The 12,369-nt window shown below is 43.6% G+C and overlaps 1 long non-coding RNA gene across 2 annotated transcripts; it reads right to left on the reverse strand.

Moving 5' to 3' along the window:
- Positions 1–3,027: 3,027 nt before the first annotated feature.
- LOC310922891 lies at positions 3,028–12,163 on the reverse strand. 2 transcript variants are annotated; one of them, XR_014592512.1, is made up of 6 exons: positions 11,925–12,163; positions 9,972–10,055; positions 8,921–9,124; positions 7,137–7,221; positions 5,231–5,309; positions 3,028–4,665 (listed from the first exon to the last, which is right to left on the reverse strand). It is a non-coding gene; the product is annotated as an uncharacterized lncRNA (long non-coding RNA). The 2 variants fall into 2 exon arrangements; XR_014592511.1 differs by lacking the exon at positions 5,231–5,309.
- Positions 12,164–12,369: the final 206 nt, after the last annotated feature.

Raw genomic sequence — 12,369 nt, forward strand, 5'->3', positions numbered from 1 at the left:
CCTTGCTTTTATTTACTTCTATTTGAGTACTGTGTTTCTGCATCCATTTTGGAGATTTACAATGGTATTAAGGTTGCTTCCCTCATCTTCATTTTATAGATTTCTGCTGCAATCATTTTGAAAACCAGAAAGCTGACAGGAAAATTAGGAAATTAGATATCATGTTCCTGTTCCTACCAGTGCCCTGATGAAGAAGGGGAGAAGAAAAATCAACTGAAGGCATAATAAATAACACTATATATCCCAGAGTCCCCCTCACTGATGCTGGCACCTCCTCTGGGCATCCCACTGCATCCCACCCCACCAGCACTGCTCTGACCCCACAAACACTGGGATGTACCTGCAGCTGTTGAGGCAGCAGCCGTCCAAGTGCCAAGTTCACAGGCTAATTGCTCATCTAATTTTAATTGCTAATGGTGGCCCATGGAGCAGCAGCTCCCTGTGCTGAAGTTATCTCAGCCTATTGTTCAAGTTTATGGAAAATAGTTGCCCCAGAAAGAGAAAAATTATGGTGGTGACCATCAGCTCTGGGGACAGTGGTGTGGTGGTTTATCATATATGACCTGAAACACCATCTCCACCACCACAAATACCTGAGGGCTGAGGAGTCTCATAAACTTACAGAGGACAGCAGACAGAGGCCCTCCTGCAGCTCAATACACACAGGAGTTGCACTAGCTAGGTCTAGCATCACCAGCTCTCCAGAAAAACATCCTCTAAACTAACCTTTCAAATCATTCATGAGATTGCAGGGACAAACTTAGGCCTTTCCAGTCAAAATGAGCATGCTGAGCCTTTCAGAAAGGAGTGGCTTTGTGGAGTCCCTTGTGCCATTAAACGAATTTCCAACTGCCCTGCCTTGGAAAAGTGAAGATTAAAAATACCCCAGGTGTAAAAAAGGCTTCTCCCCCCTGGATCCTTGCAGACATTGTGCAAACTTCTCTCTGGGTTTGGCAAACCCATCACCCAGCCCATGGTATCCCCTTTCCCTGTTTCCCCATTGGCTTTGGGGCCTGGTGTCCTGTTCCTCTTTTTCCTGTGGTCACTTCCCCCCTGCCCCTGTACCCCCCACGAACCTGACACCCCAAATAATTGAGGAAAACCACATGGTCACTCTCTCTGGCTCTGGATTCACCTTCAGCACATGGAATAAACACTTGCTGGAAATTGATTTGGGGCTGGGAGCCTTCTGCCTCTCAGCTGAGCTTAGCCTTGTAACGTGTGTGGTTGTGTGAGCTGGAATTGCTGCCTGAATAATTCTCGAGCAGTTTCTCTATGGAGAGGCTGACTGGGATCTAGAAGGGTCCTGTCTGCACCCCAAAAAGACACACTGTTACATGGCTTATCTAGTTATGGGCAAAGGTTGGTTATCTCATGGGGGAGCTTGTACCACCAGCAGCCAGAGACAATCCATAGCATGGGCAGAATTCACCTAGGAAAGGTTTCTGCTGTATGTGTTAGCTGTCACAGGCAAACCAAAAATTTTGGAAATAATCCCACGTCACAAGGTGACCTATTTCTTTTGATTTCTTCCCATCTCAGGTTACAAAGATGGGTACTCTAGATAGTTTCTCCCACTCCTGCACTAGTGATGTGCTGACTAGGAAAAGGGCTTTCCTTGTCCATTTTACCCCAGAGATGGGATTTTCCACCTATTCAAAATCTGGCCCATCATTTTGTGCAATACATTACCCTTGATTCAGGCTGAGAACAGGTATTTTCATTTAAACAGGGGGAGCATCCGTTCTGTCTTTCCTGTTCTTTATGGAAACATCTGTGAATTGAAGCAACCAAACTCTGCAAAATGTTGAAATTGCCCAGGGAGTGAAATCCTGAAATTGCATGCTACAAAAATGCCATTTCCATTTAGCCCAGTGAGTTAGAAAGAGATTTAAATATAAAGTATCATTTTGGCTTCATGGGCTCAACCTTTGTACATCAGAAATTATGACTTTATGTTAATATATGATATGGTATGATACACAAATAAACTCAAACCCAACTCTTTACTGTACGTGTTTTTTATTTTTGTATATTTTTATCCCATAAAATGCATGTTCAAAACTCACTTAAATTATAATATGAATTATTCTCATTGACTGACTTGCACTTTGATTTGACACCTGACGTTCTGATGGGCAACAGGGGATTTTTTAATGCTGCAACTACATTGGATATAAAAACATAAAGATGAAAATGTAGGAAAAAAATGCAATATAAATAGAGCAACAATAGAGTAAAGAAAAATCAAATGGGTTGCTGGCTGCAGTGCAGGGGCCCAGCTGTCCCAGAGAGGCAGCCAGCTGGGCAGCAGGCAAGGAGGCCAGGCAGATGTCTGGCTTCTGCTGTTGGCTTTGATGGCATTGATGTGTTCCCACAGAGCATCCTGATACCATGGAATCAGCGTTTTCCAACAGAAAGTAGCTTGGAAAACTGTTCTGATGGAAAACTGTTGACCCACTTTACTGGCGGCTGGTTGTAGAATAATTCCATGGAATCCTATCAGAAGGGACCCATAAGGGTAATGGAGACCAACCCCTGCCCCTTGCAGGAATACCCAACACTGAACCATAGACCAAGAGCATCCGCCAAATGCTCCTTGACCTCTGACAGGCCTGGTGCTGTTCCAGGGTCTGGCTGCCCTCTTAGTGGAGAAGCCTCCCCTCCCCTCCCCTCCCCTCCCCTCCCCTCCCCTCCCCTCCCCTCCTTTTCACCACTTCATCCCATTTTCTCCTGTCCTGTAACAGGTCAGCAGCTCTCCCCCCCACTGAAGAAGCTGCAGGCTGTGGTGAGGTTCCCCTCAGCCTGCTCTTCTCCAAGCTGAACAAACCAAGTGACCTCGATCCTCCTCAAGTCCTGCCCTTGAAGCCTTTCACCATTTTGGTTTCTCTACTCTGGACACACTCTGAGCTGAGTGCTGCACTTCCAAATAATATAAGAAATAAATAAACAAGCCCTTCTCTCCCTAAGCAGGCCTTTGTCTTTCTCCCTCTTGCATTACAAGCAATGTTCACCCCTATCCACCTTCATATCACTCAGGATGGTGCAGGCCTTTACCCTTTCCTCTTTGGTCACAGCCTTTCCAAGCAAGAGCCCTGAACCTATGGAGATTTTGGAGTCACAGAGGCTGGTTCCTACGTCCAAAATTTTTTGCCTTCCCTTTTCCTCCTCTTGTACTCCTGCAGCCTTTCTGCAATGGGTTACCAGACCTGCAGGCAGGATCAGAGCTGTGGGTGTGCAGGGACTTAGCCTTGGCATAGTGGTACTCCTCATCCTTGGAGCCTTCTTCCATCCTCTCCATGGCCATTAGGATGGTGCCAGCCTCTGGAGAGCAGCAGCTGAAAAGGCTCCAGCACATTTTACTGCTTAAGGGCAAATGCTAATTCAAAACCCATCATTCTGTGTATGTAGGCAGACCTGTTTTAACAAGGGCATTAATTTGCAGTTATCAGTACTGAATTTCACCTGCCAGTTCATATCACCCTGATACTTATTTCTGTAAGATCTTTCTGCAAACCTCTGCTTTAGGTCTGGCTGCTCTGGACAAATCTGTCTCACCTGCAAACTTCACCATCTCACTACTTTGTGTCTCTTTGTTCCAGGTCATTTTGGAATATGCTGACAGTGTCCAGCACAGGCACCTGCAGGATTGCTACTCTAATTTCCACACACTGTTAAAATTGATATAGGACATTTTTCCTAGCCCTTGTTTCCTACATGTAATCAGTCCATAGAAGATTAATCTTGTGAAAATCTAGTCCCATTAAGCCCTTTCAGTGATTCCCTTCTGTGCTTTACCCCTGCTGGCTGCTTTCTGGTGCATTTGCCTGCTTTTGGGAGCATTAAATAGACAATCTCTGCTTCTAGGTAGTATAGTAAAGGTCACTTGCCTTGGTTTATTTTAAACTTTTTAATTTAATCTCTTCCCATTTCATCTAAATCTGTTTCTTCATTCTCCTCTAGCTTCTTCATTTAAAATGAAATATAGCTGTGGTAGGATGGTTTTTCCATGAGGATGCTGAATTTGATATCAACAGACAGTACTATAGCACCTCATCAGTATTTATATCTCAAATGAATAAATTTGAGTCCTCAGGAATAAATCAAGAGCTGATTCTCCTTACCTGGGTTCTCTAATTGGTTCCACACCCTCTCCCCCCCAACAAAAGAAAAAGAAAAGAAAAAAAAAAAATAAAAAAGAGGACACTTACAGTACTTTCAGACCTGGTCTGTGAGTAATCCCCCACATGACATGACCAACTATGGTGAAAACTGAAGTCTCCCTTTTGGGGCAGGACATTTCCTTTGCACAAATTCTGAAAGTCTGTAGGATTTAAAATATCCTGACAAGAGCCTTGGCATGAGGGAGCAGGGAAGGAGATGTCAAACTTGCCTTGGCAAAGCCAAGCCCCCACAACACAGGGCAGGTGGGCAGGACTGTCCCACAGGTGATTGTTCATCATTCACCTCCCAGCTGGCCTGACAGGGCTTCTCTATATTGACCTGTTTGGAATGAGAATTGATTTTCATAGAATCACATTGTTAATCCCATTGGATCACTGAATGGATGTATTATTTTCTTCTCTGGCTGCTTGCAAGCTCCTCAGCAAAGCTGGATCTTACTCCACTGAGTGCTCAGCTGTGTCCAGAGTTCCTGTTAGAGACCTAGGAGAGATGGGAAGGGGCTATGGCACTGGGAAACAAGCAGTGAAATACTATACAAATCCTTTCTAGTAAATCAGATTTAATACTTTTATGCTATTACAAGCTCCATTGAAAATAGTGCAAAAACTCTTAGTAAATCTGTCCCCTAGGTGCCTTATATCTGTATTTATTCTGTCTTTTGAAATTCGTCCATTTACCCAGTTCAGTTTTTGCTTCTGGGTGTTAGTTTTTATCCAACATGATTTAATTTTATACTGGGGATTGGGTTTAAAGCTTCCACCATGATATCTAAATAAGTTCATTAAATGCTCTAAGTTTCTCTGGTTACAAGTATAAATTCATCAGCATGGAAATAATGACATCTTAAACCTATTAAATTTAAAATATCTTTATGCTCAACCCCAGAGCTCAGATATGCCAGCCAATGATAATCAAATGCCACCCGACCACTCAAAAATTCCAGAGAAGAGAAAATGAGCTGGTTTGAGGATGCCTGCGAGGCAAATCAGGCTGTCAAAATCCTATCATTCTTGGGAGGAATTTACATAGCTCATATTAAACTCACCAGAGCGACTGGAAACCTGGAGTAATTAAATGCTGTAGGGGGGAGGCAGGATGCTGGATGTGCCTTAGCCAGGAGGCCCCTGCAAAAGGAGGAGGTTCAGGAAGGGTCCCCAAGGAACCAGGGTGGCCTTGGGACTGGGGAAACTCTGAGCTGGGAGCAGTGAGGGAGAGAGGAGCTTTGGGTGGTCAGGGTGGTGAGTGGGTGGATGGATGCTCAAGGGAGAAAGGCAGAAATCTCTCTGGCTTTAGGAAAAACCCTTGTCTTCCTACCCAGCACCCTGATTCCTCCCCCTGCGTGGGCTGACAGGCTTTGCAACCTCCTGTCCTGCTGCTTCATAGCCTGGCTCTCTGCACACATATTGCTCCCGGATTTCAGAAAGAAAACACTCTGCCTTATTTACATAAAGAGAACTGGGAGCTACTCCCAGCCCACTGGTTTGCTCCTTTCTCCATGGCAGATGGCCCTGGCTCCAGCCACCCGTGGCACAGGAGCAGGTGAGCTGGGAGGCTGGAGACAAAACCCCACCACTGATTTGCTCAAGCATCCCTGCGTTGCAATAAATGAGGGCAGAAGCAGCTGCCCCTGTCCAAATCACTGGTCCCCAGCCACAGAGCACAACTGCACTGCAGAGTGTTTGAAAGGTGATGGCTTTTGTTTCACAGAGGTTGGCAGCAGATAGACTCTGCCACTGCACCGAGTGTGAGGGACCTTAATCCTCCTCTTATTGACATGACATATCAGAATGGCTTCTTTGGTTACCTATCAAGTCACTGTGTACTCAGAAAGCTTTAATCTGTAGATTATTTACTCAATAGACTGTAAAGGCTTCGCATAATAGCACATAACAGCTTCCAGCAGTTACAGCCTATTGTGTCATGGGGAGTTTGTGTTGATTCTCCCCCAGCCTAAACCTGACACAAGGCATCTAAGCAGCAATGAGAAGAATAGAAACCCCTTTCCCCCACAAACCAGAGAACTAGATTGCATTCATCACCTCCCCCTTGGGTCTCACTTGTGTTCCCTCTCCCTTCAGTGCAGGCACTCTTTTGGACTCCCTCCCCATCCTATCTGTGAATTTTCACAACGCAATTTCTCAAGGAATTCTACAAACCTTGAGATATTTTTCCCGCTACTGAAAGTGGTTAAAACTGGGAAGGAATCTCACATATATTGGAGGCTGAGTGTACAATGCCCACGTTCCACTTGTGTTCAGCAAGCATATTAAACCCACTTTCTTGCTCATCTTCCTTACCTGGTAGTGCAAGTGCAACATTGCATCATGATAAGAAATAATAAAAAAGGAAAACAGTATATTCAAGACTCTACATGCCAGGTTTGACATGGGCGTAGCATGTCTAGAAGATGTGTAAATGTTGGTTGTAACAGACAGAGCCTAAAAGGCTCTAATTTTACTGTTGTTCTAGCAATGACAGTAATGATAGATCATCAGAATACAGGCCATTCTCTGAGAAAAGGGAAGGAACCATGTGGATGCAATTTCTTGAAGCCATTTTAAATTTTCATTGTCTTTAAGATGTTTGTAATTTAAAGGACATTCTCCACCAGGTGAAAACAACATTAATTTTGAGCCTAACTCCTCCAATTTGATTTGATTTGACTTAATTTGAAACATAGCTAATTAATTAAAACCACTCAAAAATGCCCCTTTAATGTTTAACCAAAGAGCACATCATATTCCAGCTGAGCTGCTAAATGTTTATGTCTTATTAGCAGGCTTCCCAAAGCTTAGAGAAAGGGATTTCCACCCAAGTTCTCACTCCCATCTTTTAATTACACCTAAACAACTCAGCTCATTATAATTCTACTACAAACATTGCTCTCAAGAGCATCCAGCAACATGCATTTAGCAGGTAGCACCAATACTTACACCCACACCCATACTCACATGTATTTCTCCATTTTTAAGTGGCAATTCCTCAGTGGAAGATCTCAGAAATTCCCCTTGCTCCATTTCTGGCACAGTGAGCACTCTGGAATTAATTGCCAACATGAAATAAATACAGTGTGAAGACGTGCATTAAAACCAAGTTATAATTAAGCAATATGGAGATTTGTCCCTGGTAATCAATAAGCCCAGGGAAGCTTGGAAGTATCTGGGGCTGTGGGCGGCACGGGGAAAGGGTGTGAACGGCTCTCCCTTGTGGGGTGTTGTTTCACCATCTGCTCCCCACTGTTTTCCCTGCAGAAGTTGTCCCTGCTGGCTGAAAACTGGCTGGGTGCTGTGGTACCCCCGCAGAGTTTGCCTCTTCCAGCCACCCCCCTGCTTTTCCCCCATCCCAGCGCCCTGCCCAGCCACCCTGGCAACACCCCACACCCACAGCTCCCACTCAGGGGTTCAAAGTGGGGAGCAGAGCCCTTAGAGCCACACTTCTGCATCTCTGTGGCTGCAGGGGGGAGAAGAGGCCAGTTCTGCTCTGCTAGACAAAGGCGTGGCTGGACTTCGAGCGTTTCCCGTGGTGTTTTTCCACCATAACGAGATTCCTCCCAGCCTGCAGAGGGTTAGTCATGCAAAGCAGAAATAACACCGAATTCAGTCTTCAGGAGTCATCAGACTGGACCTCACTTCTTAACTCAGCCTGGGGACTGGGATAATAATTTGCCTGAGATTAAGGAGTTGTTTTTGAAAACGTAAACAACATCTTGCCTTTTTCTGTTTACAGGGTTTGATTTCACGCCTGAAAAACAAGCCCATTGCACCATCCTGGTGGAGGGATTCTGCAAGAGAGTCTTGGCTGAGTGAGGAAAATCGCTAATGCCAGATGAGAAGTCCTAATTGCCCCAAGTGAATTACAAACTAAAATAGTCTGGCCCAGTTACTAGCAACCATCATACCCATAAGAGTTTGGCATGGCAGCACAGAGGGAAGGCTTCATGTGAGACACCATTCTCCACCCTCTCCCTTTCCCTGTTGCTTTTCTGAACAATTCCATTAGGATTTATACTGTTGATGTGGGATTATTTCCTATACTCCTATTTCTTGTTCAAACGTATAGAAATTAATTTTCTGGTCATAATTTCAGTACCTCTGGGACATTAGCAGGCTGAAAGTAAAAATAGAACGTCATTACAGTGTCAGGTAATGCGGATGAGTGTGACTAATAACCTGAGTGTCATTGATTTAATAATCTAATAATGTCTCTGCACACTCAGCTCTCAGACTCACTGAGTGAAGATAAAGATTTAAGCGAGGCTGAAGCTGCAGATAAGAATCAGCACCTCGGCTTTAGGGATCAGAACCAATGATAAGCAACACACGGGTAGTATCCAAAAAATGAGAGCAGGGGAAGGAGCTGGCTGGTCTCTGCAGCTCAGGCTGCACAGGAGGCAGATTTTTCCATTCCCTGGGGTGACAGCAGCAGGAGGTCACAGCTGCCCACAGGAGACACTTGTCAAGCTCAAAGAGAGATGCTCACTGTCTAGCAAAGGTCTGGCAGCTCTCAAATAGCTGCTGGCCTGCCGACAGCTTGGTCTGTGGTTGTCTAAAATGCAAAGGAAAAGCCCATTAATGCCAGCTGCAACACCAGCCTGGAAAAGTCTGGTCCACAGCCTGGAAGCAGGAGGTGGAGTGAAGTGAGTGGGCTTTTGACTGGGACACAAATCTTCTGACTCATTATAATCTGGGTTATTCATTCAGAGGAAAGCTGCCACAACAGCTACCAAGCTCCTTACAGGAAGCTGCAGAAAGGATCTCTTTCCTTTGAGAGCATCCCTTTAGCCAGGACCATCCTCCTCCTCCTCTGATCAGCAGCGCCAGGTCTGGCCCTCCATACTCCTGATGGATGCTGGTAAAGGTGTTGCTTCACTCTGGCAGCCCCTGGATGAGCTGGGAGATGGATCTCACCCACAGAGTAAGAAACCACACAGAAATGCCTGCTAATGAGACATGACACCGAGTTTATTATAATTTGGTTGGAACAGGGACAATCGATCTTCTCAAACTGCCTGTGAAAATCCCATTCCCCAGCAAGGCACCTCTAGGCTTGGCTGGTTTGAGCTCCATATGCTTTATTATTAATGCAGAAAAATTTTTCTGTACCTGGGACTGAGCTGGCACAACAGAGGGCAAGTGTACTTTAGGCAAAATCTTTGACTGTGGGAGCTTCAAGCCTCTTAGAGTGAGGAAGGTTCTGCAAATAATTCAGCTTTTTTTTCCAGATCATGCTCTGAAGGCCTCATCAGTCTTCCCCAACACCACTTCATCTCAAGTATATTTACTTGTTTCCAGTTAACTTCACCCAGATAACAGGAAAACTCCCTGGGGAGTTGCTATAGAAACACCCGATGGAGACAAGGAGAGATCAGGGCAGCAGAGCCCAAAGATACTGTTAAGATTAAGGGAGATTTTAGCTCCTGCTCTGTAAATATAATTTCCCTGGAAAAGTTGCAAAAATAGGAGTTAAAATGGAAAATGCCCTGCATGGTTAGTGATGGGGTGACTGCTGATAACTCCACTCCCCTGCAGAGATTCACCACCATGAAGTGGTGGAAAAGCCTTTCCAGGGATCCTCTCTGAAGGTTTCCAACTTCAGTGAGATTCTGTTTAGTCCCAAAATAACATGTGAATCCCATCTGCCAAAAGGTGGCTAAAATGTGCCCAGATCTTTTCCAGAGCCTGGTGACATTGATAACCCTTTAAGCAAAGCAGTGTCCTTCTGCATAATGGTCTGAGAAGGATTGAATGCAAGAAAGAAATATAACAAGAAGTCAAGGAGCTACCTACCATTAGCAGCTATTTGAGTGTCAGGCAGTTCTGTTTCAGACGATTTACCAGTGCTTTTGTCCAAAGCATTCATTCCACAAAACACTATTATGAAAATAGATGTCATTAGAAGCACTTTTTAATACACAAAATAGTCTATCTTTTTGCAATTCAACTGTGTATTCAATTCAATTTTTCTATTAAATTCCCTCACACTTCTGAGAGTTCAGAAAGTCCCAACAATAAGAAACAGGTGTTCTGATCTTCTGCATAAGCCAATTTTTGGGATAGTTAGTGTCCTTTCTCTTATTTGATGCTCACACACATAAATACTGAGGGTCATTAGAAGTGAATTATCCCTGACTGTAAAACAGAAGGGGATTCATCAACTATATTGATTTTTCTCATCTATGTGTATATGTGTAGCTCCTTTGGCAATTAGTCATTAACTAAACCACTGCTTCATTCCTGTGAACCAAATTTTTTAGTTGCAGTTTCCTTCATTGTAACTGCAAGCTTTTCTTTGCACTGTTTTTCTTCACATGGATTCTCAGGCTGGATTTGCAGGGGTGTTTCTCTCACAGCCAGCAGGGTGGTTAATTAACACCAGTGCTCCATAAGCCGAAGGTGGAGTTTGTGGGGGAGCCTAAAGAAAACAGGATGTTCCTCAGGAATGGATGTGTGCCTGCCCAGGAGATCATGGACAGACAGCCAAAAGCACACGCAAAATTATAAAACTCCTAAGGCAAGAAAAAAAAAAAAAATAGTTGATGCACACCAAACACCTAAAAGAAATTTGGAAGGGAAAAAACCCAGAAACTAAAACCTCAGTAATCTTATACAAAACACACAGGCTACGGCCAAATACTCACCTTTCAAACTAATTATCATACAGAAGATTGGCTGGGCTGACTGGAATCTGTTGGGGGTTTGTGAACACGTTTATCTTAATTGCATTCATGTGGTTGTGGGGTTATTTGATTTGATCTTGAGATATCTGAGGCCTGGTTTTTATGTGCATTTCTAACAGGTTTGAAGGATGCCCAGAGCAGGGAATGGATTGTGCCTATGTGCAGAGTTGTAGAAAATGTTCTTAAGGCCAATACAAAGTCAGGTGTTAAATTTCATAAAGAATCAGGCAAATTCTGTATCTCATGATTTACCATGTAAACTTGGAGTCAAAGGAGATTATATCAATTTCTGTGTTTTCTGACCACCACAGAATTACTTCTTAAAAGGAAAAATAAGATCATTAAAATGAATGTAAAACTCTATAACAAACACAACTTTTAGGCTTAATTTTTTCAATACTGGGACTTCTAGGATTACTTAGAATACAATCATTCTAAAGCATATTGCTTTCCACTGTAACTACACACAGAGAAAAGAATGCTCATAAAGACTAGCATCTTCCTGAACAACAAAAGAATAATTGATCACCAACCAGCTCCATCACGTGAGCAAACCCTCAGCTGAATCACTCAGCTGCTCCAGGTTCATTACTCAGTATGTTAATGCCCTATGCAATAAACACAACAAATGAAATATGGAATTACTCTAACCACAAATCATTACTAATTGATATAGTGAGATTCAAGGAAAAACTATCACTTGGACTGGCTTCCTGCAGAGTTATCCCTGGATATGCTTTCAGGTCTGCATCCTCCCTGCCACAGAGGAGCAGGAGCTTTTCCTATTTATCACATCTCATTCATCCTGAATTCCATCATTCCATGCTATTCCCAGTCAATTTGATTTCAGTGAACTTAATTGAAATTTTTGTCTTGACTATATTTCCCCATAGTTTATTTGTCCTTAAATTCCAGGCTGATCCACAATGATTGTTTAGACCAGGATGCAGCCAAACTCTTCAACTCTACATTGACTGAGCACCACATATTATTATGGAAAACATAGCTTAAACAGTACTTAAGTTATTCTAATTAACCCATTTACAGGTTATCTTGCTCTTACCTTAATTTTCTTACTGCATGCAAAAGAGCCTGAGGATCTAATAAGCTGTTTTCAGCTTTTGTTCAGTTCAGATTTTGCCCATCTCTTCTATGTCCAGTCTCTGCCCATAAATCATTTGATCATTTTGAGGATGAGATGGTTGCACCATTGACCTGTGAGGGCTTGTGCAGCAACACATCATATTTGCAAACCTCTGTGTCTTCTGTACAAACCTCTGTACAGCAGAAAGTGCCCAAACCTGCTCTTACGTATTTGAAATGGCACTTTGTGCCTCCCATCAGAGTTGTTATTTAATTTCCAACTGGATTTAAATTAACACGTTTTGTTAATCAAACATTTAATTCTGGAGAAGAAATCTGCAGCATGGCCTGTGTGAAACTCTCCTGGCTGTGCTCATGAAAGAGGAAAAGACCTTTTTGCCATCCCAGACATACCCAGAGGATAA

This window comes from Zosterops lateralis (assembly GCF_965231275.1).
Source record: "Zosterops lateralis genome assembly, chromosome: Z".
Lineage (NCBI taxonomy): Eukaryota > Metazoa > Chordata > Aves > Passeriformes > Zosteropidae > Zosterops > Zosterops lateralis.